Source organism: Sciurus carolinensis, chromosome X, assembly GCF_902686445.1.
Source record: "Sciurus carolinensis chromosome X, mSciCar1.2, whole genome shotgun sequence".
NCBI lineage: Eukaryota > Metazoa > Chordata > Mammalia > Rodentia > Sciuridae > Sciurus > Sciurus carolinensis.
Window position 1 is genome coordinate 45583312 of NC_062232.1, and position 25292 is coordinate 45608603.

Sequence of the window (25292 nt, forward strand, 5' to 3'; positions counted from 1 at the left end):
TCTTTTAAGTGAATAATTGACATTCTGTCAATCTTACGTCAAGTATAAATAAAAGAATCATTGAAAACTATTTTAACTAATCTGTAATCTACAGTGTTAAGTAAAACAATATACTCTCAATGCAAATACAAACTCGAGTATTTTTATCTCACTCCCTACTTTATTTTCTACCCTGCTTTCTCACCTAAGCTCCTCCGATATGGGGATTCTAGATGCCACCACTAGGTTGGCTCCCTTTTCTCCACTTGCACCACCCAATTCCAACTGTAATGCCCAAACTGCCTGGCTTTAGGTAGAATGTCCAGGGATTTTTGACACTAGCTATGGCCCTCTTGAAGACTCAGATTTTCATTGTTCAATCTTGGTAATATAAGAACCTTTCATTTAGTTCTTTCTACTTTTAAAAAGTTTTTTAAAATTTATTCTTATCTGTTGTACATGACAGTAGAATGCATTTTTACATTTTGATAGATCGTACATAAATGGAGTGTAATCTCTCCATGCATTCATGTATATACATGAGATAATAATGGTGAGATGAAATCTTAGTTTTGATTTGCATTTCTCTAATTGCTAGAGATATTGAACATTTTTTCATGTATTTATTGATGGATTGTATATCTTCTATGAAGTATCTGTTCAATTCTCTAGCCCTTTTATTGATTGGGTTGTTTGTTTTTGGTGTTGTTTTTTGAATTCTTTTTATGTCCTAGAGATTAATGCTTTATCTGAGCTGCATGTGGTGAAGATTTTCTTCCAATCTGTAGGCTCTATCTTCACATTATTGATTGTTTCTTTTGCAGAGAAGAGGCATTTTAGTTTGAGTCCATCCCAATTATTGATTCTTGATTTAACTTCTTACACTTTAGGGGTCTTGTTAAGGAAGTCAGATCCTAGGTCAACATGGTGAAGATTTGGGCCTACTTTTTCTTCTAGTAATCACAGGGTCTCTGCTTTAGTGCCTACGTCTTTGATCCATATTGAGTTGAATTTCATGCAGGGTGAAAGGTAAAGGTTTAATTTCATTTTGTTACATGTGGCTTTCCATTTTTCCCAGCACCATTTGTTGAATAGGATATCTTTTATCCAGTGAATGTTTTTGGCACCTTTGTCTAGTATGAGATATCTGTATTTATGTGGGTTTGTCCCTGTGTCTTCTATTCTGTACCATTGGTCTACATGTCTGTTTTGGTGCTGTTTCTATTACTATAGCTTTAAATAAACACTGTTGCCCACCATGCAGCTGACCTTTGTGCAATGGATGATCTTACAGGAGAACCCATTCCAGGCAGCTGGCCAAGCATCTAATTTTCTATCCTCCTAGTACCTGCATGAATGAATAGGGAGAGGGAAGAAAGAGAAAAAGGTCCCTACCCTGAGTGGCCTTAATCCTGGTCCTACATTTATAGAAGTGCTACAGAAATTGCCATGGTCCCTAATCCTTGGGATGAGAGGTATTGCCAGCCCCAGAAACATGTCTTTGGTTGTCCCTCCAACCAATAACCACCCCCAAAATCTAGGGGTTTTCACCTTCTCTTTTTTATGAAAGTGAGAAGAAAAGATAACGTATCCCTCTTCTTCCCCTTTGAGTCCCAGGGAAGAATAAATGCTGGGTTTTGGAGGGCATGTTTCCAAGTGAAGGTGAGAGCTTGACCTTTGTCATATTGTCTCAAGGATCCTGCTGGTTTCTGAGCAGTGTGAGTACAGCATTCCCTGGACCTAAAGAAAATACTACATTCAGACTCCACACACATAAGACTGTTCAAGACTGTGAAAGGGATATTAAAGAAAGGAAAAGTTAAATGGGGAAAAGAGAGAGAGGCCCAAAAGGAAGAGACTAGAGGAAGGGAAAGCTGAAGTAAGAGAAAAGGGAGTAAACTGAAGAAAGTGGAGATAAAAGGGAAAAAGAAGGTCTCCAAGTGGGCAGGACTAACTTATTTGTCTATTTGTGTTATTGCTTTTGAACATCTGTCATGAATTGTTTAATTTTCTCCTGACTATAATTCTCTCAGCTTTCCCTGAAAGCTCTGACCTGAAAATTTTTTCCCAAATACAGATAAGCAGCATTTTGACTTATGTTGTCATATTTTTGCCTTCTTTGCTCTTTCGAAGGCAGCCAGGAGGGTGATAATAAGAGAAGATCCACATGACCCATGTGGGCTGAATTTTAGAATCAGATAGAGAATGCTCATCCAAGTCAGGGGCTGATGGTTTTTAATAGCGCAACAGCACCTATGTACTACTGATGTGATTTGTAGCATACTTCAGAAAACAATTGATAGTGCTTAGAGAATATGATCTTAAATGGAAGGGTCCTCATTTCAGGGAAATAACCCACTTAACTTCCAACTATCTTATGATCCAGGTGCACCACTTTTGAGTATATCTCCAAAGGAAATGAAAATAACAAAGAGATACCCAAAAATCCATGTTTATTGTGGGCACTTCTTACTATATCTGAGATATGAAATCAACCTTTGTGTCCATCAACAGATGAATAAATAAAGAAAATGTGGCATATATACACAATGGATATTACTCATCTATAAAGAAGAACAAATTCCTATCATTTGTGGCAAGATGAATGGAACTGGAGAACAATGTGTTAAGTGAAATAAGCCAGACAGAAAGATAAGAAGAACTGCATGTTTTCGCTCATTTGTGGAAATTTAAAAAGGCAACCTGAATATAGAAGAGTGTTAATGAAAAATTAAAAGGTTTTAAAAGACCTCTTACTTGCCTTGCCTCACTTACAGCCTTTCCTTTACTTTAGTGGTTCTAATACTCTATTCTTCAAATATTCCCACTTTCTCCCCCCATCATCCTAAAAGACACTTACACACAGTAAGTGAATGAAGTCTAAGAGGTCAAGAAGGTTGTAAGATGCTTGTCTTCCTGACATCACTAATGTCTTGGATAACATGACTTCTGGCATGAATACTCCCTATTATGCTTCCTTTCAACATTTTCTCATTATGTTTCTTAACCTTTCTCCCCTAGTGTATTTGGTACAGAGGCAGTGCAATCCCCTTACTTTACAAAAGAGTCACCAATCTTGTATAGTCGTGAAATAAAACTGATGAAAGTCTTGATCCTGAGTTTAAGCCTGAAACAAATGCTGACCTCTTTATTGTTATTCCCCTATGCATTGGATGAAAGCAAGAAACTTGGGCGGAGGGTACTAGTAAGAAAATAAGAAACCAATTGGTTAAAGGAAGGAATCAGTAAAGGGAGATATATTGATATGTGAAAGAATGATGAGGTCTCACACATTGTGGAAAAAAACATTTTTTCATAAATAGGTTATTTATTTCATAAATAAGTATAGAATCTGGTTTCTGTATTTATCCTCTGCATAATAGGGATATTCTACACAAATGGCACATACCTGACTGACCTCTTCTCAGCCATTCCTGAACTCTACTTAACTCTGGTGTGGGATCTTGATAACTATTTGCACATAAAGGAAAATGAACTAAAGAATTAATTTTAGGGTACTGAAGGCATTTTGACATGAAAAAGTCTTTGGCAAAATGATATAATAGCATGGTAATAATAATAGTTAAAATTAATGAAGCATATCCTATGTGCCATGCCCAGTTCTGACATGTGATATTTATAACCATTTTCAAGTGAGGAAACTAAGGCCAGTGAGATGAAGTAACTCCCTTTCCCCTGACTTTCTAAGGTCTACTTACCTTACTCTATTTGTTCATTTCTCTCTCATACTTTTCATCTTCAAATGTGCTATAAAATGTATTATATTTTTTGTCTATTATCTCCCCCTATAGAATGCTGGTTCTGTGAAGGTAGGGATCTGTACCCATTTTGTTCAGTGAGGCATCCAAAATGTCTAAAATGAAGCTTTGCCTATATTAGAACCTCACTTAATATTTGGTCAATGAATAACTTGCTCAAGGCTATGCAACTTGTGAAGAACAGAGTTCAGATTTTCACAGATTTGAAGGCAAGCTGGCTTCAGTATGGTCTCTTAACTACTAGACTATATTGTCTCTCTACCTGAAGTATATGAATTATTCATCAGTTTCTGATGCCATATAAAATATGATGCTTTCCACAGCTGCCTTTATAAACCATAGACCCATTGTAGTCTATATAGGGAGAGGTCAGTGGAGTCTTCTGCATGATTGCTAAGGGATTTCCCTGGGAGAATTCCCAGCATGCATCAGTCCTTGTGGGCTCATTTTAGCTTGACTTATGTACAGTGTGGTCATTCTGGATAAAGAAGGGTGATGTCACAAGGGCTTATGCATTTTCTGTTGAGTCTTGGCATGGCTAAACTCAGAGAAAATGATTCTTTTGTTTTATGTATTTGTGACCTTTTGGTGTCTAGTCCTTTCACATTCTCATTCCCCTTTCCAAAGTCATGAGAAGAACTTTCATGGTGAAGATCAAAAGTCAGAGGAAGTTCAACTGTGGATTTCATTTAGAAATGGAAATACACTACAGTATTACTTCAGAAGGCTCTTTAAATGCTGAGTTGATTTTAGGCTAGTAGTCAAGTGGGGAAGTTTAATTGAGATGGCAACTAATAGAGCCCTAGTTTCTGGGTCCGCCTAGCTTTTGAACACATTTTCCAGTTTATGCTTTCATTACCTTAGTATGGAATTGGTTATGATCAATAGTATTTTTCCACCTGTAATTTTAAGAAGTATAAAATATGGGAGATGATACTTTTAAGTTAGAAGACCAGATATGATGACAACTTGTTCATTCATTCCCCCTAACTGTAAGTTTAGAGATACCAGAAGCAACCCCTTCTCATTTGCCTGGTCCCTGAAACCTATTCACAAGTACCTTTTTCATATTCATGGGTGTCTCTTAGGAGGAGAGATAAATAGCTGTTCACATGACAATTTTCAGGGTCCTAGAGAGTGCAATGTGTACTATATTAAAGTTGAAATAGAATATCTTGACCAAGAATGACAACTAGACAAGATGATTGCATGTGTTACAGTCTACATGTAACAGGAAATGGGCAATGCAATCTACTCCCCGCAACAAATTTTGAGATCCTCAAGTCACATTTGCATTCTCTATCATTGTCTGGCACCTTTTCCATGTTCAACAATTTTTTTTTAACAAAGAGATATTTCCCTGGATTATGGTATCTTTCTGTCTGCATCACTGCCAAAAATCAGGTCTCAAGTAAGTACCTTTTTCCTTCCAGGATATTCACTTCTTCAATTGTAAAACTGAGAAAAGATACTGTAACTTGAATAGGTCAGATCTGGTTCATGGGCAAGAATATAGAGTAGAACACATGAACAACTTAGAGTGTGATACACTCTCGGTGCAGTATTATCCTTTGCACAGATGCTCAGTCTCTCTTAAATTCAGCTGTATCATTTGAAAAATGGGGAAAAATTATACTTTCTAGAGTTTGGGTAATGATTAGATGAGAGTATACATATAAAGATTCAATATCTGATACTTGTTATTTATTCAATAAATCATAGTGATATTTATGTGTATGAGACTGGGGATCAAACTTGGGCCTTTCACATGCTGATTTGGTCCTCTACTACTGTTCTACATCCCAAGCTGTGGTGATTTTTGTAATGGTAATAGATTTTGTTTGTGTAATTTTGTAATGAATGGCACTTTAGGAAAAGCCAAAATCAGGTAGACATACTCAAGTTGTAAGGAAGATATGAGAACTGCTTACCTTCATCCATTCATTCTAACTTATCCTATTCTTAACCTAGCCAAAGTACAACTCAATGTTCCTATGTCTCATAACAACCTACTTCTTTCAGCCTTTACCTTTCCAGTAAGTTGCAACTCATCCTCTCAGTTGTTAGGGTCAAAAACATTAATATCATTATACCCATATATAATAAATGCATCAGCCAATGCTATATCTCTAACCTCAAACAAAATACAGAGAATATCCTAAATCCAACACCTTTTTACCACCTTCAGCCTACCACCCATGGTCCTAACTAACATCATCTCTCTCCTAGAGTATTATAGCAACCTCTTAACTAGTCTTACCTCTTCTATTCTTGCTTCTAACAATATATTCTATCATATTAGTAGTGATTTTGTTTTAGACTAAGTAATATCAAATCTTTTTTCCACACAAATCCCTCCAGTGTTTTCCTATCTCACTCAAGCTAAAAGCTAACATCCTTACCCTGGCATACAAGAATCTGCATGACTAGTCAGTCTCTGACCCCATCTTCTAACTGCCTCTCCCCATTCATTTACTCTATTCAATCTATAGGAACTTTGTACTTGGCATTCTTTCTTCTTGGAATCTTCTTCCCTCCAATATCCAGGTGACTCACTTTCTTTTTGTCAGGACTCTGTTCAAATATTGCCTCCCCAGAGATACCTATGTAAGATAGAAACACTCTCTCAAGTACTCCTCATCCCCTTTATGTGCTTTTATTTTCTGTGACATATATTATTATTTATTATTTATTTTCCATTCCCCCTAACTAAAATTCAGCTCCACAAGGGACATTGCTCTTTTCCCTGATGCTGAAAAAAAAATGAAAAAAAAAAAATACTGAATGCCCTCTACATTACAACCTGTAGTTTCAGGGTTATAGCTAAAACATGAGCTCTACTTAGAAGAGTTCACAAACTAAATTAATATGAAGACTCACTGGAAATCATTTCACATTGTATGTTCATATTAAAACATCATATTTTATACCTTAAATGTATGCAATTTCTATCAATTATACCTCTCTAAATCTGAAAAAATAATTCAAATATTTAACATAATTTTGAGAAAGTAAACAATAAAATGATTCTGTTTTTTAAAAAAAGTCTATGTAGGCCCTCTGGGGAAATAAAAGATGAAGGCCTGCAAAGAAATAAGACTTCAATTCTCATTATAATGCATAATGCTGTAATAAAGATCTTTGCCTGGACAGAAACTCACACACACACACACACACACACACACACACATACAGGATACCTTGGAGTTTACATGGAGGTGCTGCCAACTCTGGGCCCCCTGGCCACTCTAGTCCTTGGTTTTCCTTTACCTCACCTGATCCATTCCAAATACCAAGGACAGGGGCCATCAGGTCAGGCCTCTGCCTTGGGGGTGGGAATGTGCATTATTCTCCCCAAGTTGTTTTTATACCTCTGCTTTGGCTGAGGAGAGGAGGTAGATCTGGGTCTTTTGTTTCAGAGCTCCATTATAGGTCTTTCCATGCTATGGTTGTGTTTCTGTTTTCTATGAATGAGTACATTCAATAAAGAAACAACTAGATGCAAAAAGAAAAAAATCTTTGCTTGGTATCATGTAAGATTAGAAGAGAAAGTTTTATGGCAAAAAGCATGCCAAGGTCTTTATCATGAGGGTAGTGCATGAGCTAGAATTTGAACTGAATCTTGAAGTATGAATATTCAGTAATCAACTGAGAAGAGAAGGAGTGATACTTTGAGAAGGCATTCCAGACTGAGAGAAGAGCAAGTATGAAGTTCCATTCGCTAGAGAGGAAAATCAGAATACAAAAATCAGTAGTTTAGATGTATTCAAATAATCTTTTGGAAGATTTAATGGAAGAAAAGATTTCATATATAACAGTAACAAAAAATATTAATCATAAGTATACCTACCTCGGAGATTTGTTCTGAGGGTTAAATTAGTATAGGTGAAATCTCTTAAAATTGTTCCTCACTCATAGTAAATAAAAATAACACAAATAACTAACACATAAACTTAACTAACTTTTCATGACAAAATCCCCAAGTCATTAATTATTTCACTGGTACTTTTTGTTACATAAAAATCAAACTTTTTATGGAAAGAAGCATCATTATTAGACTTTTTATGTTTATGATTTTGTTTATGTTTTTATGTTTATGATCACACTTTAGAGCCGGTTAAAAAGGGATCCCTTTTAACCTAGTAGAGTTGAGCAGTGAAAATGTTTCACTTTCCTGTACATCCTAGGCCTAATGAGTTGCAAAATCAAAATGTCTTTTAAAAATTCTGTTATGTATATCTTCTCCTATTCCTCTAGGTTATTATTGTCTCTTGCCTAAACTTAGTGCAACTGTCTCATGACTAGTTTCTCTGCTTCCAATTTGATTTGATACTACATATACTGGAGTGGGGGGATGTCTCTGAGTAATTCTATATTCTCATGTTACTTCCAGAATGCAAGGAGATGAGGGTAAGTAAATGAAAAATGGGGAAGTAGAATACAAAAGTGTAGACACATGTGAGAAGTGTATCATCATTCAGTCACCAATGTTAGGTTGCTCAGGTTTGACTTTAAGGCTACATTCAGTCTGTGTGAATTTTAGCAGATTATTGTCTTTTTGTATCTCAATCATTTGTTTTGTAAAAGAGAATAATAGGTATACCTCCCTCAGAGTTTTGTTCTGAGGTTTAAATTAGTGTAGGTGAAATCTCTTAAAATTGTTCCTCACTCATAGTAACTATCATTTAGTGATGGTGATGGTGATGATAATGTGAAACATATATCTTTGGATACTTGTAGCTAGATTTCTAGACATGACATTTCTGGGGAAGGTGGTGTTCACATTTTATATCTTTTATTTTTCAGTAGTGTGGACCAAACCCAGGGTCTTGCACATGCTGGGCAAATACTCTACCACTAAGCTACCCTCAGCCCCATATTTTAAGTCTTAATAGATACACTGTACTAATTTATATAACCAGCCAACTGTGTGTATTACTACCTATTTTATTCACACTCTTGTCAACACAGGGTATTCAATTTTTTAAAACTTGGTGGTCTCCTTGCTTTCCTCTGGTCTAAACTGATCCCTTTGATTTGGTCTAAACTGATCCCATTGATCATATCTTGTCATTGAAATCTTCTGATGGTTTTCTATCTTATGCACAATAAAAGTTAGTCTTACCATGACCTTCAAGGTTTTATGCACTATTTAAGTCAGCTATTTTGCTGCTGTGACTGAAAGATCTGACCAGAACAATTGTAGAGGAGAAAAAGTTTGAGGGCGGACAGTTTCAGAGGTCTTAGTCCATAGAAGGCTGGCTCCATTCCTTGGGGTTTGAGGTGAGGTTGAACATCATGGTGGAAGAGTGTGGCAGAGGGAAACAGTTCACACTGTGATCAGGAAGCAGAGAAAGAGAGAGTCTCCACTCTCCATGTACAAAACGTATACCCCAAAGTCACACCTCAATTTCAATCTCCTCCAGCCACACCCTACCACTTCAGTTACCACTCAGTTAATCCCTATCAGAGGATTAAATCGCTGATTGGGTTAAGACTTTTACAACCTAAACATTTTTCCTCTGAACCTTCTTGCATTGTCTCACATGTGAGCTTTTGGGGGACACCCACATCCAAATCATAACATGCACTCTGGCCTTTTGCTAACTCTTTGAATTTGTGACATTCTAGTCTCACTTTTATTCTCTGCACATTAGCAAAACTGTGCCCCTGCCACTGTTCTTGGAATATTCCAGACATGCCTTTACTTCAAGGCCCTTGCATTTGCTTTTCCCTTTTCTTAAAACGTTTTCTCTAGATCTTCCTATGTTTTACTCCATTATTTCCTTCAGATCTGTCCTCAAATGAGATTTCTCTTAAAAGGACTTCTTTCATTAAGCTGTTAAGTTCCAAGATTTCAATTCTGCAAATATTTCAACAAAATTGACACAGGTGCATTAAATACTTTGGAAATAATATCCTAGAACTTATACAAATTATTATATTAATTTTTTATCAATTAACATTATAGCATTCTTACTATAATTACATAATTATGGTATATATAATATTATATCACATATTTACTTTCTTATAGGTATTCCATATCTGGGACAATGAGACAAAATAGTAATCTCCAACCACTTACTATCTTTTACTTTGCTTCCACATAACACAGTCTGACCTTATATACCTATTTATGTATATATTCTCTGTCTCCTCAACTTAAATGAAAGGAAAATACTGTCAGGAATTTATTTTTCTTATTCTCTAATATAGCCTCCAATGTCTACAATAGTGCCTAGTAAATAGTAGGCATTCAATAAAAATATGATGGATGAACAAATGAATGAGGTATGTATAGATACTGTCATTTCATACCAGTTCCCTATAACATCCCTGAACTTAATCCCTTGCTAAGTTCTACCCCACCCCTTACCATTCTTTACTTTCTCCCATTCCTGACCCTTCAAAGAAAGTCTCAGTGATGAAATGACAATCATGAATGTGTGCTGTATACATCACGTGGAAATAAAAGAGAAAAAAATTTATACTTTGATAAAACCATTTAAAACAATCTTTCCCAAATGAACTGTTTTGGTAATCACAGTGCCTAATATATTTTAGACACACAGTAAATGTTTATTGAATGAATAATTGAGTAAAAATTCATAGGATATTATTTATTATACAAATACCAAGTTCTACACTTGGGATCATCAAGTTAGTTATGATATTACTAAATAAAGAAACCCAGAATCTATGAAGAAAAATAATGGGAGAGGTTTAAGTTAATCATAAACTATGATACAAACTTGGTGATTCAGGTGCCAGGATTATTGAATAGGAAGGAAATTGTCTCTTCATCAGTTAGTGCTGGGGCAACTGGATATCCACATACAAAAAAATGTAGTGTACCTGCCCTCTCACCATATACAAAAGATAACATATAATGCATTTAAGACAGAAATAGGAGTTAAAACTTTAAAACTCTTAGAAGAAAACATAGGATCATATCTTTGTGAACTTCCATTTGGAGTGGATTCCTAGATATGACATCAAAAGCATGAATAATAATAGAAAATAATAAATTGGACTTCATCAAAGTTAAAAACTTTTGTATATCAAAGAACATATCAAGAAAGTGAAAGCCAAGGGCAGTGGTATGTGTCTGTAATCCCAGCAACTCGGGAGTCTGAGGCCGGAGGATTGCAGATTTGAAGCCAGCTTCAGCAATTGAGTGAGGCTGTAAGCAATCTAATGAGACCTTGTCTCGAAGTAAAAAAATAAAGAGAGCTGGGGATGTGTTTTAAATGTCCTTGGGTTCAATCAAAGTACAAAAAAAAGAAAGAAAGAGAAAGTGTGAGTCAGGCCTGATAGTGCACACATTTAATCCCAGCTACTAAGGAAACTGAGGCAAGAGGATCACAAGTTCAAGGTCAGCAATTTAGTAAGAACCAATCAAAAACTAAAAAGTTCTGGGGATGTAGCTCAGTGATAGGGCACCCTTGGGTTCAATCCCCAGCAAACAAAAAGAAAAAAGAAAGAGGGAAAGAAAGTAAAAGTAAAAATGCAACCTACACTATGCGGTATGATATTTGCAAATCATATCTCTAATAAGTGTATCATAATATATGAAGCACTCTTACAATTTAACAAAAGTTACAAAAATAGCAAAGGATTTAAATAGACAGTTCCCCAAAGATATACAAATGGCCAATAAACACGTGAAAAGATGTTCAACATCACTAGGCATTAGGGAAATGAAAATCAAACTCACAGTGAGATACCACCTCACACCAACTAGGTTGTAAATAACAAATGTTTATGAGATTATAGAGAAATTGGAACATTTGTCCATTGCTAATACCCCTACTATGGAAGACAGTTTGGTAGTTTCTTAAAAAACTAAATATACAATCACTATGTAGTCCAGCAATTGTACTCTAGGTATATAACCAAAATAGTATTCAAATACTTGTACATAAATGTTCGTAGCAGCACTACTCTCAATAGTCAATTAATGGAAGCACCACAAATCTCTATCAACAGATGAATGGATTTTTAAAATGTGGTATAAAAAAAGCAATGAAATAAAGTGCTGGGTAGTGATATTGTTCATTGCTGCTCAATTCACCATAGCCAGATTGTGGAACCAACCCGGATGCCCTTCAGTTGATGAATGGATAAAGAAACTGTGGCATATATATACAATGGAATATTACTCCGCCATGAAGAATGATAAAATTATGGCATTTGCAGGAAAATGGATGAAATTGGAGAATATCATGCTAAGTGAGATAAGCCAATCTCAAAAAACCAAAGGACGAATGATCTCGCTGATAAGCGGATGAGGACATATAATGGGGGTGGGAGAGGTTAGCGTTAGGGTTAGGGTTAGGTTTAGGGTTAGGGATAAGGAGGATGATAAGAATGGAGGAAGGAAGGACTGTATAGAGGGAAAAGAGGGGTGAGAGGGGTGGGGAGGAAGGGAAAAAATAACAGAATGAATCAAACAACATTGCCCTATGTAAATTTATGATTACACAAATGGTATGCCTTTAATCCATGTACAAATAGAGAAACAACATGTATCCCATTTGTTTACAATAGTAAAAAAAAGCAATGAAATAAAGTGCTGGATAGTGATATTGGTCAAATTATATTATTATATTGTGTGCATGTGTGAATATATAATAGCAAATCCCATCATTATCTACAACTATAATGCACCAATAAAAATATGGAAAAATAAAAATGAAAAAATAAAAACAGTGAAATACCATTCCACCATATAAAAAAATAAAGATTGGATCTCCTGCACCACAAAAAATTAAGAAATAAAGAACGAATTTCTGAAATATACTACAACATGAATGAACCTCAAAAGCATGCTAGTGGAAGAAACCAGAGTCCAAGGATTATATATTGCATGATTTGGTTTATATGAACTATCTAGGATAGCCATATAATCCCAGTGGTGAACGCCTGTAATCCCAGTCACTCAAGAAGCTGAGACAGGAGGACTCCAAGTTCAAGACCAGCCTCAGGAACTTAGCAAGACCCTAAGCAATTTAGAGCAACACTGTCTCAACATAAAATATATAAAAGATTGGTGATGTAACGCAGTGGTAAAGCACCTCTGGGTTAAATCTCCACTAAGGCAACAGAAAAAAAGGAGAAGAAAAGAAGGAAGAAGGAAGAGGAAGAGGAAGGAAGAAGAAAGAAAAAGGAAGAAGGAAGAAAAGAAGGAGAAGAAGAAAGAATAGAAAAGAAATATTCTAGGATAAGTAAATCCATTGAGACAGAAAGCAAATTAGAAGTTTCCAGGAAATAGGAGGAGGAAAGAATGAGGACTACTCAGTGGATACAAGATATCTTTTTGGTGTGATGAGAAATTTTGAAACTAGATAGAAGTGATGGTTGCACATTTTCATGTACTAAATGTTACTGAATTATGTACTTTAAAATGATTATGCTATATGAATTTTACTTCAAAAAGTTTGATTAAATGCTACATGTTATGTGTATACCCTCAGAAATTTATAGTGCATTTTTTGGTGTTGTTTCTTGGGAGGGAATTCAAAGAAGGAAAACAAAATTTAGAACCCTATGTAAGACATGGTGTCTGAATAGCAGACATCCATTTTAGATGTAGCATGCACAATTAAGTTTTTCAAACTCCCCATTCAGCTGCTTTCACCTCTTTATATTACTTGCTTGGCCCTTCTAGATATTTAAATTTGTATGCCCAGGTCTAATGTGATAAGGTAAGTGTACTTCCGGAAAAGTTTACAGGAAGGAGGAGAGAAAATGAAGAACAGACAAGAAAGGAACAGAGAAAAAGAGGACAGAATGGGAGAAATCCTTGAGGATAGTGTCACAGAAGCCAATGGAGGAGAGAATTGTAAGAAGGAAGGACATTAGTGCTATTAAATGCCCCCAAGAATTATCAAGCAGAATAATGTCAGAAGAAAAGTTCTCACTGATGATGATTAAGAAATCCCTTTGAGAAAGAAATTTTATTGTAGTAGCTGAGAAAGAAGCCAGACTGGAAGAGTAGTATTGACTGTTATGCCTGAGACTTTAATGGATTTATTAGATTTCTTGTGTTGCTATAGCAATCTTTTGTTTTCCTTGGCTTGTACAAGCATCACCCCATCACCTTCGTATCACAAGGTGTTCTTGCTCTGTGCACATCTGGGTCCAAATTTCCTGTTTTTATAAGACAGTAGTTGCATTGGATTAGGGGCTCACTCCAGTATGATTTCATCTGAATTAATTGCATTAAGTTATTCAAATACAAAGACAGGTTTTTACTAGTTGAAAATGGATTCTTGGGAACAAGAATAGAAGCAGGAAGACCAGTAAAGAGATGGTTTCACTAGATAGTACTGACTCTGGCTACTACTACACATTCTGAAGTACTAAGATTTAGGACTTCAACATATGGATTTCAGGAGAACACAGTTCAACCCATAACAATGGATAAATGCCCTGGAGCTATTTGGACAAATCACCATCTCAAAATCATATGGCAAAATGTGGGAGAAAAAAATTATAAAAGCATATGGCCATGAAAATGGAGATGTACTAGGGAATTAAATTGATCATATCTTGTTATGTATGCATATGAATATACCACAATGAAAACCACTATTCTGAATAATTATTATACACTTATAACAATTTTTTAAAACCAGATGGAAACTGCTTCCTCTTTACTGTCTCATCTCCCACCAACTCGTTTTTTTAAAATATTTTTGTAGTTATAGATGGACATAATGCCTTTATTTGTTTATTTTTATGGGGTTCTAAGAATTGAACTCAGTGCCTCACACATGCTAAGCAAGGGCTCTGCCACTGAGCTACAACTCCAGCCCTCCCACTATTTCTGAAGACTCAAGTTCTTTTGACCAGTTCCTGAGTACTGAGTGCTTCCTTATTACTAATTCGACCTATCTCTCATCTTGAACCTCATTTTAGCCCTCATCACACACTCATAAAAGGCATCACCCTCCTTTCTCTGTCCAAACTTATTTCCTGGTATTTTTCCACTTGTTCAGCATTTCCCCACAGATTACACCTTTGGTCTTCAACATGCTGACAGTATTTTCTTCTGCTGCTGGGTCTTTGGTTACTGTTAAGGGATCGTTGACCACCAACTATATTATCTGAGCTTCACCTCATGAGAAAGGGCTCCTAGAACTACAAAATGGTCAGGAAGTAGTGCAGTGAATGTGAACTTACATTTCTAAAATTTATGCAATGGAGGAAACATAATAAAGATAGAAGTTCTTTCAGGTGGTCAAATCAAAGAAAGTATTGGTTTTTTGTTTGGTTATAATTTTATGATAGAATTCATAAGTCTGATGATAGGTTTAGTGGAAGAAGAAAGAGGTATAGATAGAAGATATGTGAAGGAGGGGGTAAAAATAGGTGCAGAAATGTCCTAAGAAGAGGAGGGTCCTGAGGCAAAGATTTACATGGAGGAGAGGAGGAAAATCTCTTGGGAAGTGGGGTACAATAAAGGGATAGGAAAAAGGTAAAGAGATGTGAATTGCTGTGGTACAAAGGAAGGATGTTATGAAAATGTACATCAGATATAGTTTAACATTGAGGTTTCACAAACAAGTTGATGAAGTTTTCTATAGATAGTGATTGGATCAGACTTGAGACTAATGGGATAAATTTGATGGAGAAGATATATGAGTGCCTCTATAGGGAATATGGTAGTCAAGCATGAATGAGTGAAACAGTTGGCAAAGAGCTGGAAATGGAGAGTTCACCCATGGGGAAGGGCATACATTTGTAATGAAACCAATCTGCCTATTTTCTCAGCTTTCTCAAGCAAGGACTTGTAGCTCAGGCACAGGTGCAGAAAACAAAGATAATGAGGTTTACCCAAAATTAGCAATTTTCAAAACAGAAGAACATGGAAAGCAACTGAATATCTCATGGATTGCATAATTTTGCTTTATACTGAGCAAAATTAAAGGCAGAAAGGAACTGATAGCCTGATAGAATAGGGAGATAACGAAGACCTACAGATATAGATGAGGGTAAAGAACTGGTTCACTAGGAAGATGGGAATGGAATAAATTAGATGTATAGTAGGTGGTGATGAGAGAAAGGAACTGCAGAGTTAAAATCTAGAAGGTGATGTAGTTTCAAGTAATGAAAAAGGTCTCAGTGGTGGCTATACTCACTGAAAAGGAGGGATAAGAGGTCCTTCCACTACTCACTTTGGGTAGGTCCGGGTATTGGAGGTCTTATCAAGAATGTATCCTAAAGTTCTGTGAAGGAACACAGGAGAATAAATGAAAAGGAAGTTTTATGAATAAAGTGCTAGTGGGTAAATGTTTCGAAGATGACATATAAAACAAATGAGATAAGGAACCAGGTGCAGTGTTGTATGCCAGTAATCCCAGAGACTTTGAAGGCTCAGGAAAGAGGATCTTGAGTTTGAGGGCATCCTGCAAATTAGTGAGATGCTGTCTCAAAATTTAAAAAATGAAAATAAAAATAGGCTGATTATGTATCTCAGTAGTAGAGAGACCCTGGGTTCAATCATCAATACTGAAAAAAAGCTGAGTTAAGGAGAGGAGGTAAAGGCAAACTTTAATAGAAGCAATGATATAGAGAGATAATACAGAAAGTGGTCAGGATAATGTCACTAATAAGTTAAGAAAGTAAATTTTACCTATGTACTTTAACACACACCTTATAAAAATGAATGGAACTATTTTCTAAATCATGCATTAATATTTTTCATTGATGTATTTCATGTCATTTACTCCACCAACCTCTGAGGCCCCATGAGGTCTGTGATAATGTCATGCAATGAGCTTAGTTCTCAGCTCTGAAAGACCTGAGTTTGTATTTCAGTTACAGGGTTTACTAGCTGTGTCCCCTTTACATAATAAACCTTTTGTTTTCTAAGATGAAATTAGGCCATAAACAAGCATTGGTCTCCATTGCTCCTTAAATATAAAAATCCTGTAAAATGATTATGTTTTAGGGTTTTAAATCAACATAAGAAAAAAAAGAAGTCATCTATAGGTAGGATCTTTTATGTTGCAATTACAATATTGAAAATTTAGAAGCTTTTCATATTCTAAACATTTCAGTATACATTGTAGATTTTTTTTACCTCATAAGAAGCAGTGTAACACAGTAGTTATGAATGTGGATTACAGAAACAGACATCCTGCGTTCAAACTGCAGCTATGTTATTCACTAGGTATGTAATAATGGGCAAATTATCACCTTCTCTTTAGTTTCTTTATCTATAAAATTGGTACAATAATATAACCATCTTCATAGAACCATTGTAAATATTAAATGAGTTAACCTATGCACAATTGCTATAATAGCATTTACTATTACTTCTATACCATGCTCAAAAATATTGGTTATTATTAATTACATTAGAAAAATGTATTATCATGATTAATTTGGACATTAATTTTTTCCACTTTTAAATTTGTATTTTCCCTAAACAATTAAATGAAATATGGTTGATGACTTGTTATCACACTCAGGCAACACAACCTCAATTCTAAAGAAGTTTCTCTATATTTTTTTGGTGCCAGTGCCCTGAACCAACCTGCATGAACCTGGAAGAAACTAGGTGAAGTCGAGGACACAAAGAGGATTAGTGAGGTAAAAGACTATCTGATACTACTTTGGTCTTCATGAAAAATCAAAGAAAATATGTGTTTACATGTAAAATGTACCTCAAAAGGAGAGTGAGGAAGACATTAATGTTTGAGGAGAGAAGATTTCCAAAGTTCAGTCTTGGATTTTCCTGTAACATTGACTTAATCTCCAGATTCCTGTTTTTGCCTAGAGAAACCAACTCACAACTTTCTGACTCTTCCTTAGATGAAATTGAGAGCATAGGTCAGGACCAGAAATATGGTCAGATGACCATTTCAGAGACAAAAGTTCTGCTTAAGCCCCTTAGCAGCTCCCCTCTCCCAACTTGCCCTTTTAGGGTCATAGCAACACCATTTCCCAACTCTCCAAAGCCTAAGTTTTAGGATTTTTTTATTTTTAAAATGTTTTTATTAGTTCATTATAGTTATACATAACATTGAGGTTCATTTTGACATAATCATTCATGCCTGGAATATAATTTGTTCCATTTCAGTCCCTAGTACTTCCTCTTTCCCTTCTCTCCTCCCTCCCCCATTCCCATTCCTCTACACTACTGATCTTCCATTTATTCACTGTTTTTTTTTTAAATTGGTGCTTTATAGATATACGTAAAGGTAGACTTAAATGTCGTATATACAGATATGCATATAGCATAATTTGGTCAATTTCATTCCACAGATACTCCTTTATCCTATCTCTATTCCCTCTCCCTCAATCCCTTTCCTCTACTTTACTCATCTCCCTTCTTTTTTCATTGGATCCCCTCAATTTCATCCTTAATTTGTTCTGCCTTCTTCATATGAGAGAAAACATTTGACCCTTGACTTATTGAGTCTGGTATTTCACTTAGCATGATGTTCTCCAGTTCCATCCATTTACCAACAAATATCATAATTTCATTCTTCTTTATGGCTGTGTAATACTCCAATGTGTATATATGCCACATTTTCTTTATCCACTTACTGTTGATGGGCATCTTGGTTGGTTCCATAAATTAGCTGTTGTGAATTGTACTACTATAAACATTAATGTGCCTATATTACTATAGTATGCCAATTTTAGTTCTTTTATATAAATGCCAAAGAGTGGAATAGCTAGCTCATAGGGTATTTGCATTGCTAGTGTTTTGAGGAATGTCCATAGTACTTTCCAGAGTGAATATAATAATTTGCAGTCCAATCAACAATGTATGAGTGTATATTTTCTCCCACATACTCACCAGCATTTATTATTATTTGAAATCTTGATGATTGCTATTCTAACTGGGGTAAGGTAAAATCTTAATGTAGGTTTGTTTTGCATTTCCATTACAGTTTAATGGAAACATTACAGTTTAATGTAGAAACATTACAGTTTTTTTACATAATTATTTGGCCATTTGTATTTCTTTTTTGTAGAAATATCTATTTAATTCTTTTGCCCATTTATTTATTGGGTTATCTGTGGGTTTCTTTTGGGGGGTATACCAGGGATTGAACCCAGGGACACTCTGTCACTGACCCACATTCCCAGTCCTATTTTGTATTTTATTTAGAGACAGGGTCTCACTGAGTTGCTTAGTGCCTAGTTTTTGCTGAGGCTGGCTTTAAACTCGCAATTCTCCTGCCTCAGCCTCCTGAGCTTCTGGGATTACAGGTGTGCACCACTGTTCCTAGCCTTTGTTGATTTTTTTTGGTGTATGTTTTTGGTTTTTTTGTGTGTGTTCTTTATATATTATGAATATTAATCCCCTGCTGGAGGAGTAGCTGGCAAAGATTTTCTCCCATTCTGTAGGCTGTCTCTTCACACTCTTGTTTCCTTTGCTGTGCAGAAGTTTTTTAATTTTGATGCCATTTCTCCCACTTATTGATTCTCAGTTTAATCAGAAAATTTGCAACTTTTAGAAAAAAACATAAGCTCAACACTTTACCATATTGGTGCAAGCACTGATTTCCTTAACAAAATCCCTAAAGTTCAAGAAATTTTTTGATTTTTGAATGACAAATTCTAGGGTAATACCTGTTTTCATTTCATCCTTCTTCACAACCCCAGCCACCCATTTGTGATCAAAATGCATTATAAGTGCAAATAACAAGTGTATCTATTAATGGGGTAAAAATGATGTTTTAGTTCTTGTATACATTGTGTAATATTTTTAACAACATGGATAGACCTGGAGGACATTATGTTAAGTAAAATATGTCAGGCACAGAAAGACAAGTGCTGCATGATCTCACTCATGTGGAATCTAAAAAAGTTGATCTCAGAAGTTGAGAGTAGAACAGTGATTACCAGAGGCTAAGGTGAGTAGGGGAGAGGTTGTTCAGATGGTAAACTGTACTTTCTTAAAGGAAGAATATCCTAAGATATAAACTCACTTCAGTTGGAGATTAATATTTACTTGGTTGGGTTATTTAAGTGAACATCAAGTTTAAGATAATCAACCATACACCAGAAGTCAGTAACGGTTCAAACTTTGGAATGTATTGACCACTCATGATGTTAAACTTTGGTTCTTTATATTTCATAAGGTCTCTTCTCCTCCCCACAGGAAGTTAGATCTGCCATTTCCTCTTCTTTGAGTTTCTCTGTAAGGTTTTAATTTGAAAATTCTTTCTTCTGTTCCATCCTGGTCCTTCTGATAGTTGCTGTCAGAAGTAGGCTTCAATTCAGAGCTGCTTCTTCAGCCTATCACCTTAAGTGGTAATTTAGCAGCAATAAAGTATCATAAGACCTATACTTTTACAAACTCCAAAGTCATCTATTAATTTTTAAAATTTTCAGAATTATATATATATTCACACACACACACACACACACACATACATTCACACAGAGTACACTTTTTGTTACTCAAAAGTATTGAAAGTTTTTTGGTATGCACTGAATATTGGATAGGAGATTAGCTTGAAGTGAAGACTCAGATTTCTCTGGTGTGTAAAGTACTGTGGCATGAACTGACATCTTCAAGCCAAATGGTCATGTTAAAAATGGCTTCCTTAGCCCTGGGCCAAACCTAAGGTCATCCTGACTCAGATGTGAAAGAATAGGGGAGAAAAGGAGATGGAGACCATAGTGAGGAAATTTTAAAACCTTCACATCAGATAAATCTCATGATGAATGAATCTGGAGTTCTATTTCCAGTAGAAAAGATTTCCTTCTCCCTGTCTACTCTAATCAGCTCCTACCCCTACTGACATGGATGTTTGTGATTTTTAAACTCACAATAGTAAAAAACCAAAAACTTAGATATTGCTGTAGTGTCAACCCTGACAGCTAGCTAAAGGCAAAGTAGTTTTGGTATTTAAAAAAACTACAGTGCCCAGTGCAGCACTTGGCAACATGTAATAGATATTTTGCCAGATGGGTATTTATCATCTGACTCTATAAAGGCAAGGAAAGACATCATGAATAAGGAAACTTGGAGACTCCCTCCTCCCTTGACCTACCACACAGTACACTATTGCCTAGAATTCCTTATATATAGTCTCTCTTTAGTCTCCATTATATGGCCTGGCTTCCTTCCTGCCTCTGAGCTACTACATTAGCACTCTTCTTTCTCTTCTTCCTTATATGTCAGAAATATATTTTTTTGTTCAGGATTTCAGTCATCTGAAGACTTGACTAGTATTTAAGGATCCCTTTCCAAGATATCTTACTTTAGTGGCTCCTGATGGGAGACCTCAGTTTATTGTTAATAATTATCATTAATTATACAAATATAAAATCATATCTATGATAAGTACAAGGGAAAATATATCACTATAAAATGTTATAATAGATATTTTGACCTCTTTGGGTGTTCAAAAAAAGGTTGACTTAAGAAGGATTAGGAGGCTATCCAAGATGGCAAACAGGAGGCACCCAGAATTCATCTACTTCTCTACAAGATAGAATCAAAACAACTGGAGAGCACCTGCTTATCAAGGTGGGAGTCTATGGGAGAATACTGAATTTCAGTAGTGGGTAGTCAGAGACTTGGAGAAACCCAGAGACCTTGGGTAGTAGAACAGAGGGTGAGACGAAGTGCCCCAGCACTGATAGAATGACAGTGAGGCAGTGGTTAGTGTAGAAGTGAAAGAGGGAAAGTCCATGTACGCACACTTAGCACAGAATTCTGCACTGTGTAAAAGTGCAGTCTGAACAGTGAACCTGAGATCTGCATAACACACTGGCTATGGAGTTCTCTGCACTTTCCAGTGGATGTTCACAGTGTTATATTGTGGAACTATCTTGAGAAGGTGCTGAGTTTGGTGCTCTGGGAGTCAAAGTCCCCTGCATTTTCTTGTCTCTGGGAGCCCACAACAATGTAATTGCACTGACTCAGCAGGCACCTACACTGAGACCCAGTTTGTCCCAGGGGGAGAACCACTGAAACAAACTTTCTAAGAACTATACGTGGTAGAAAACTAGCCTGTTACATGTGAGGGAATGGAAGTCACTTCCCTGTTAAGACTGAAAGCTCAAGAGACAGGTGCAGGATTTAGGGGAACAGTCAGTGTAATAATACATGAGAGCTGAGACTGAAAAAGAGAGAGAGAAATTTGGGCAGGGGTTGCAGGGATTCCCTGCCACCCCTCAGGTGTGGAGAGTTGCAACCCCATAGAATTTCCCACCATCAGGGATCTCAGAGTCCTCGATACCTTTTGCCACACAAAAGGTACCAGAGACCCTGACATGCTGCAGCATCTAGAGTTAGTCTTTCCATTGGAATGGACAAAGCACCCCAGGGTAAATCTGAGTAGCTCTGCATTGCTCCCCAGCTTATAATGGTATTAGGGCAGTTGAGAAATACTACAACTGGCACTAGCCAGAGAGGACTCACAATAGTTGTTCCATAAGCAACACAAATGAAAGAAGAAATGGATGAATAACTGACAGCCCTTGCTTTCTTCACTGGGTGTATAGACATGGAAAGAAGCTCTGATCAGCATAGATTTAAAACATCCACTGCTGCTGGGCATGGTGGTGCACATTTGTAATCCCAGCAGCTCAGGAGGCTGAGGCAGGAGGATCACGAATTCTAAGTCAGCCTCAGCAAAAGTGAGGCACTAGGCAACTCAGTGAGACCCTGTCTCTAAATAAAATACAAAATAGGGCTGGGGATGTGGCTTAGTGATCAAGTACCTGAGTTCAATCCCTGGTAACACCCCCCCAAAAAAAATCCACTGCTGCCTGAACAGTTGACCATATCAGTAGAGAGGAAATGTTTATTTTTATTGTCTTGTTTGTGTTATTGATGTTTTATTTGTGTGTGTTTATCTCTTTTCTTCTTTGAATGTTTAATTTTTATTCTTTTTATATTTCTTCTCCCTCCTGCTTTTTGTTATTTCTTTCATTTTTTTACCTTACTCTTCATTCCCATCTGCTTTCTTTCCTTTTTGATTTTTTCTTTTTTCAGTTTTCCTTTTCTACTTTCTTCCTTTTTAAAATTAATTTATTTTTATTATTTAAAAATTTTTATTACCCTATGATAGTTATGTGATATCAGGGTTCATTTTGATGTAACTATGCAAGCATGGAGTATAATTCACTACAGTCAGTCACCAATACTTTCCCTTTCTCTCCCCTCCTCCCTCCCCCTGTTATTTCCTCTATTCTACCAGCATTTTTATTTACTTATAGTGCTTTTAAATTAGTGCATTATTATAGATATACACAAAGGTGAAATTCACTGTGGTATAGTCATATGTGTACATAGGATAGTTCGTTCAGTTTCATTCCACCATTCCTCCCTTTTTCTATCCCTCCTTTCTCCCCTTCAATTCCCTTCCTCGATTCCATTGAGATTTCTTCTATTCCCATTGGATACGGTTTATTCCATATTATTTTAACCTCCTTTTCTGTTGTTGTTGTTGTGCTTGTTATAATTTTTGATTAAAATTTTCACTTTATGTCTTTATCTACTTTACTTTTACTTGTTGTTGTTGTTTGCCTTTCTTTCTTTGCAGTGCTAGGGGTTGAGCATGACATTTTGATCATGTTGGGTCGATTTTCTGCCTCTGTACTCACAGCAGAACTGAGAGAAATTGCACCTTGATCTACTCATGGCCCAGTCCCACTCAGTCTTTGGTGTATACTTCAACTAAAAATGAGAGATAAAAAGGCCTCAGCCAATGATGTAGATACAAGTAGGTAGAGCTGGTTCTGGCCTGAAGACCTGATCCTGAATATTCACCCCCCAATAGCAACTACAGAGAGAAATGACACAAAGGCTGTGAACAACACACCTATGAGGAACCTCAGCATGTACTACCCTGATACCCTGTCAGACCACACATTGCTGTCAAGTTTGGAGGAATAATTACAGAATTTGAACCTCATATATTTTGCTATCTACCTCACACCTGCCTGAACTACTAAAAGGATCCCCTTCTTCCAAGGCCTACAGAGAAAGCAGGCTCCTAGGACTCTGAAAGATTACACAGATAACGAAGGACTAATACAAGCTTGAAGTATAATTTGCTCCCCTAATCACACTAATGAAGCAGCAGGAAAACTGAAACACGAAATTCAATTGGAGTTAAACTCAACATGACATAACAAACTGATATCACAGGGCACATTTTCAAGAGAAGTCTGCTTAGTAAGAAGGCCCTCACATAAAAGTAGAAGAAATATCCATTCCAACAGACATGCAAATATCAACATAAAACACAAGAAATATGAAAAAAACAAGGCAAAATGACTCCTCAAAGTGTATAAACCTCTAGTAAGCTGATTACAAAGCTATGAAAATGGAGGAAATGCTGGAAAAAGAATTTGAAATAATGCTTTTAAAATGATCAACTAATTCAAAGTGGATATAAATATATGAATGAATTAAGGAAGACAATGCAGGATATGAAAAACCAATTGAATGAAGATACAGAGATTCTGAAAAAGAACTAAATAGAAATCATAGAAATGGAAACTTAAATAAGTTGAATAAAAAAGGCAGTTGAAAGCCTTACCAAAGATGGATCAAGTATAAGAAAGAATATCAGCTTGGAAACAAGGTTGATGAATTATCACATTCAAACAGTAATAAAGGAAACAATTGAGAAAGAATTAATGGAACATACAAGTTGCTAGTATACCATTGAAAAACCAAATGTATATAATATTTGGAATTGACAAGGGGGGATAACTACAGGATAAAATCCCAGAAAAAACGCAATGATAACAGAAAACTTCCCAAATCCCAGGAAAAAAAGGACATCTGGGTGCAGGAGTCATTTAGAAGTCCAAATAAACATTACCAGGACAGAACCTCTCTGTGACACACTATAGTTAAATTGCCAAAACTACAGTGCAAAGTAAGAATATTTAATACTGTAAGAGAGAAGTTCCAAATCACATATAAAGGTAAATCACAATAAAAGCAGATATATCAGCAGAAATTCTAAAGGTCAGGAGGTTATGGTATGATGTATTTCATACTCTGGAAGAAAATAACTGCCAACCTAGATTACTATATTGAGAAGGCATCCTTCAGAATTAGAGGCAAAACAAAGAACTTATAAGAGAAACTAAAGAAATTCATGACCACTGACCTCGCATTACAGATGATACTTAAAAGAAACCAACACCCAGAAGAGGAAGCAACATAAACATAAACACTAGAGCACAGGAAATAATAAATCTCACTGGAAGAGTTTATAAACAAATGAGAATTAGGAAACAATCAAATGTTATAAATTCAATAAAGCACCAAACCTCTAAGATGAATGAGGGAAGAAGAAACATTCAAAAACATATGAAAGAAAAACAGCATGACAGGAAGTGGTACATGCTTTTCAATAACAACCCAAAAAGTAAATGATATTAGTTCTCTAATTAAAAGATGCAGACTGGCTGTTTAGATAAAAACAAAACCCAACAATTTCCTGCCTGCAAGAAACTCACCCCATTGGTAAAGACACAAAAAGAGTGAAATTGAAAGGATAAAAAGTGATATTCTAAGCAAATGAA

At 36.0% G+C, this 25292-nt stretch overlaps 1 protein-coding gene across 3 annotated transcripts in view; it reads left to right on the top strand.

Moving 5' to 3' along the window:
- The window catches only part of Klf8 (KLF transcription factor 8), a 270827-nt gene that overhangs the window by 155766 nt on the left and 89769 nt on the right, over window positions 1-25292 (top strand). For all 3 annotated transcript variants that reach the window (XM_047536809.1, XM_047536807.1, XM_047536810.1), the window contains one exon: window positions 17294-17363. The gene's annotated coding sequence lies outside the window, so the exon portion shown is untranslated. The remainder of the gene's footprint in view (window positions 1-17293; window positions 17364-25292) is intronic.